The 5,357-nt window shown below is 52.8% G+C and overlaps 1 long non-coding RNA gene across 2 annotated transcripts; it reads right to left on the bottom strand.

Annotated features, from left to right (window-relative positions):
* Nucleotides 1-675: 675 nt before the first annotated feature.
* On the bottom strand, nt 676-4,564 carry LOC123646469. 2 transcript variants are annotated; one of them, XR_006737907.1, is made up of 4 exons: nt 4,227-4,564; nt 2,351-2,585; nt 2,147-2,246; nt 676-922 (listed from the first exon to the last, which is right to left on the bottom strand). It is a non-coding gene; the product is annotated as an uncharacterized LOC123646469 (long non-coding RNA). The 2 variants fall into 2 exon arrangements; XR_006737906.1 differs by lacking the exon at nt 2,351-2,585.
* Nucleotides 4,565-5,357: the final 793 nt, after the last annotated feature.

Consider the following 5,357-nt stretch of genomic DNA (forward strand, 5'->3'; position numbering starts at 1 on the left):
CAGGATCTTACTATGGGGTTGTGCCTTTTCTAGGTGGGGAAACTGAGGCTCTGGGAGCTGAGATTGGAGCCCAGGTCACCTGAGTCCACCCTGTGCACCCTCTACCTACCACAGATGGGTGTCAGAAGCTACCTCATGGCCGTGGCAAAGCCATTTCCTGTCGTCCCTAGTGAATCGCAGCCCACCTCAGACCCGAGGCTGACCCCTCTGCAAACATCCACAGGCAACAGGGGCTTCAGATCCAGGCCATGGAGTCCTCCTTCCCCTCTCTGTCCCTGTGCTGTGGTAGGGAGGGGACAGCGGTCAGCCTGTGCCTTTAACCATGAGCCCCACACACATCATCAGCCACGGTGGGAAGGGTTTCTGCTGTCTTGGCTCTGGACAGGCCAGCAGTTTTCACGCTGGGACACACATCAGAACCCCTGGTGGGCCCAGCTCGCTGGTCCCCAGTCCTGGGGCGCTGGGGCTGCTGGTCCGGGGACCCCACTCTGAGCCACTGGGCACGGCCATCCTTGGCAGCTGAGGTGAGCATTCGGGCCAGGTGTGGATCGGCCAGAGTGTGGGCTGGGGAGGGCCCACTACTGAGCAGCTGCCACAGGCAGGCCCCGTGCCCAGCGCCTCGCACAAACCCTCTGTCCCACTGTCCCTCAGCCTGAGGCAGGTGTCCCTCTCCTGTGGAAAAGTCAAGAGTCGTGGCGGCATGTTAGAAACAAATCCACAGCAGAAGCACCATTTTCAGTTCTTTCACTTGCATAGATCTGTGAAGAGATCTACAGAGGGATCCTGTCCCAAGCCGCAAGGGGCTTTTTTATGCCGGTGGGGGTCACCGTGACCAGGCTGGTGACGTCCTCACGAGGTCAAGTCTGGAGGTTGGTGGGCACATTGAGTCCAGCAGGTAAGCGAGTGTCTCCTTTGTCTTGGTCTGGGGGACAAAGACCTTGAAAGCAGCGGTCCCAGGGGACATTACTCGCTAAGAGCGCAACTGGGGACGACCAGGACAGGGAGCAGACGGGTTTAACTGTAACCAGGCCCTTTGCCTTCCGCCTTCCGGCCCGGCCACTGCCTGTCCGCCCTCAAGGCCGGTCTGCGCCTCACGGTCTGAAAACGTCGGCGTCCACACTGCCTCTCCGTCCCGGCTCCCCTTGGGTCCCGCGTTGTCGGGTAACCCCTGCTTTCCTTCCTTCCTTTTAACCAAGCTGACGGGCAGGATTTGGAAGTGGAGATATTCTAGTCTCGGGAAGGGGACGCGGAGGTCTGGGGTGTGAAGTGGCCTGCCCAGGACAGGGTCCCTGGGACCGTCCCCGGTCCCCATCAGTGCTGGTGGGAGTCACGTGTGCCCTCACAGCCAGCCGTGGGGTGGAGCAGCTCAGGCTGCCGGTGGACCCCAAGAGGTAGAGCTGTCCGACCACCCAGTTCCCAGCCCCACGGTTGAGACAGGTCCGGCCAAGGCCCAGGCCCCTGTGACCTACGGCCTCTCCGTGGAGTGGCCGCCTGTCCAGCCTGTGGATGTGGCCCGTGCTGTGCGGAAGCCACAGCCCCCGGGGCAGCTTCCCGAAATGCCACGTTTCCTGCCTCTGGCTCTGATGGCCTCTCGGTGGCAGGGGGCCAGGCCCCCGCAGGCCTGGTGCCGGGCAGCAGCCGGGGCAGCGTGCGGCTGGGTGTGGCGGAGGGCATCTCACGAGCGGATGAGAACCCTCACGGCACAAAGGGGCATTTATCAGGCGGGCCCGGCGTGTCTCGCTCTGAACGCAGGAAGGACAGAGACAGCCTTTCACAGGGCGCCAGCAGGGCTGGGCTCGCCTGCTCCGGAGGGTGTCAGTTTTCCGACTCCTTCTCCAAGCTGCGCAACCTGTCGGTATTCACTAGCGGGTTGCTCAGGCTGCCCTGGCGGGGGACTGCCTGATAACTGTCCTGCTGGCACTGTCAGGGACAGGGGGAGGGGCGAGAGAGGAAAAGGGGGAAGGGGGTGGGGTGATGGGAGGGAGGAAGACAGAGAGACAGACAGAGGGAGGGATGGAGGGATGAGAGGGCGAGAGAGAGAGGGCGAGAGAGAGGCAGAGAGAATGCGAACACAGGCTCAGTCTCCATCGGGATGCCCTGCCTCAGTGGCTCCTCATGATGTGAATGACAGGGATTCACGCCTCACCTGACATCCAAGGGTCTCCACACCACAGCTTCACTTTCCTTCTCTCAGTAGGGTGAGATCAGACAGGCTCACACTCCGGGAAGTTGTTCGGGTGGGAAGTCTATACACACAGGAGAGAGAATTTTCAGACAGTGATTAGGGTATATAAAAGTAAAAGTTTATTTATTTTCCTTGAGAGAGAGAGAGAGAATGGCCATGACACACAGAGGGAGGAGAGCTGGCGCTTTTCAAGGGTAGAAATGGCTTTTCTCTATCGCTGTTCAGGGCACTGATAACCGAAGCAGCTGTGAAGCTGCTGTGTTGGCTTTTTCTGTTTCTCACGGGGCAGATGGGCAGTAGAAATTGTTTCTTCTTTCTTCTTGATAGCGGGAGGCAACTGGTTCCGTCTCTTCTTGAGGAAGTTTACGCTCCTACTGTGCACTCAGGAACTTTTTCAAGGCTGAGGAAGAACTCAGAGATAACAAGCTAGGCCACACGTGTTTTAGTTAAACAAAGGGTAGCTGTGTGGTGAGTCCATTTCTCCTACTTTCCGTTTGACAGTTTATTTTTCTCTGTTAGATAGATTATTAGTGAGACCACCTTTCATTTCCCCCTCTTTGGTAAAAAATTTCTATTTAATGAACTCAAAATCTGGGGAATATGGGTGGAGGTCTCATCTCCTGGAGTTGTTTTCTGTTGGGCATGGAGGTCGAGATGTCCCTACCTGAGCTGAGAGTTTATTTGGATCACAAAAGGGGGAAGGGGTTGGAAATGGATGGTTTTAAAAGTGAGAGTCGGCTGGACGCGGTGGCTCACGCCGCCTGTAATCCTAGCACTCTGGGAGGCCGAGGCGGGAGGATCGCTTGAGGTCAGGAGTTAGAGACCAGCCTGAGCAAGAGCAAGACCCCCGTCTCTACTAAAAATAGAAAGAAATTATCTGGCCAACTAAAATATATATATAGAAAAAATTAGCCGGGCATGGTGGCGCATGCCTGTAGTCCCAGCTACTCGGGAGGCTGAGGCAGGAGGATTGCTTAAGCCCAGGAGTTTGAGGTTGCTGTGAGCTAGGCTGACGCCACAGCACTCACTCTAGCCGGGCAACAGAGCGAGACTCTGTCTCAGAAAAAAAAAAAAAACAAAAAACCATAAATAAAAAAATAAAAGCGAGAGTCGAGGTAGGACGGGAATCACCAAACCTCTAGGGCTCTTTTTACCTCTTTTTCTTCAGTTTTACATGAGTGACTGGCTGTTTCTGCTTGGCCTTGACTTTAGGACAACATAGTTCAGTGAGCTTTATCTCAACACCCGTAACTCAGTAGCCGTAGTTTTAGTGGGCAAAAGATAGACAGACAGTTTAACAAACTCTGTGTTTTAATTTTATAGTGGCACATTGAGCCTTTGAGTTCTGAACTTTTAATGTATTTTAAAAGTCCATCAGTTAAAACATTCTCATGGAGAATAGAAAATTTTGTTGTTTTAACCAGTAGTTTCCCTTTCAATTATAGCCAACTTGATCACATATAAATTTTTTTATAAATTTTCCTCCACGTGCCTTATTTTGACTTGTATGAACCATGTACGACATGTTTGGACTTTTTGTTTTTGTGCCAAATTTTCCCTTCTTAAAGCACCAGTTCCTTCACGACAAACATTTATTACACAGGATCTTTTTTATATAAAATCATTTTCTTTCTTTTTTTACTTTTCTTATTAAAAATATATTTTCATATCTGTGACTCTCTTCACGCCTCTCTCTCCCCTACATACTAGTTCCTTTTTGCTTTGATTTTTTTTCTAACTCTCTATTTTGAAAGGAGATCCTGTCCTAGTTAAGTCTGGTTTTTAAGAGCCCGAGAAAGGAAGTCTGTGGTGTTAAAGGAGTTAGGTGTCTGACTCAATCGTAGTATCTTTTCCCAGTCTGGGGTAAGGCAGTCGGGAAGCACAGAAAGGGACGGGCAGGGACTTCGCCTCCCAGCAGCAGAGAAGTTGTAGAGTACACAGGGGTTTGTATTTTACCTTCCACTCTGGCGATGGAGATCGGGGAGGGAAACAGGTTCTGAAAATTTGGGGAGAGCAGATGAAGTGGCTCTGGTGTTCCTACCTGTGACAGAGAGAGTGTTGCCCGAGGCTTAGCCATCCTGGCATGACGAAGTTGATTTTGTTCCCAAGCTGGGGTGTGTCCCTCAGACTGCAGTAGTCCTAGAGGATCTGTGGGTGTGGAGGATGCCGGCTCAGAGGGGCTCTGCCAATTCCCTGCCAAGCTCCACTCCCTGGGGCTTTTCTCTCCAGGGCCCCAGCTGGTTGTAGAGGAAGCGAGGTGTAGTTTCCAGAACAGGATGTGGTCTGGCATCTTCCTGCCTGGGCTCCAGGGTATCTCCGTCCCTGAGAAACCTCTCCTATTGCAGCAGCCACCGTTTGAAAGCTTCCTTCCGCTCTAAGGCCCTTTGCCAGTCTCTTTTCTTTTTTTCCTCTCTCCTTTCCTCATCTCGGTTATCAAAGACCTTGAAGTCCAGCTTTAAAAGTTCCACTTGTGGAGTCTGAGGCCTCTTTTAAAGCTTTTGGAGTTTATGCCAAGTATCAGGGCCAAGAGATGAACAGCATTGCTAAGAGGCATTGTCCCTCCCCGGTGTCAGGATCTCAGGAGTAAAGAGGATGGTCATGAAAGGAAAAGGACTGGATTTTCATGGTGGCTCTGAGTAATTTACAATGCCTCTGACCCCACAGTCTCCAAGAGGGAGTCGCGTACAGGCGGGAGGGGGCCTGGCCGGCCTTGGCAAGCGGGCTGGGCAAGAGTGGTGGAGACAGAGGAAGGAGGAGGAGGGGAACAGGGGAGCTGAAAGAGAAATCTTATCTGGAAAGCGAAGACAGTGAGAGAGACGCTGGAGTGAGATGTCACATGTGCTAGGCAGAGTGAAGATTAGGATTTCTAGCAACTTTAAAGAAAGGCAGAACACAGGGAACTTTAGACCCCCTTGCTGTGCCAGTGGCAACAGAAGGTTGAGTGGCAGAATAGCATTGTGATGAAGAGATCCATTCCCGGGCCACCTTTCTTTGTCATGTAACATAATGTTGCCCCTGATGGCAGCTAGGAGAAAGAAAAGGGGAAGGACTCTAGGGATGGCCATATATACCGAGACACTAACACTGACAGGCTGAGTGGGGCATCCGCCAGCAGATGGCCTGAGGTCCTGGTCAGGCATCGGCCATCCCCGAGTTGTGAGTCAGACCTGAA

Source organism: Lemur catta, chromosome 10, assembly GCF_020740605.2.
Source record: "Lemur catta isolate mLemCat1 chromosome 10, mLemCat1.pri, whole genome shotgun sequence".
Taxonomy (NCBI): domain Eukaryota; kingdom Metazoa; phylum Chordata; class Mammalia; order Primates; family Lemuridae; genus Lemur; species Lemur catta.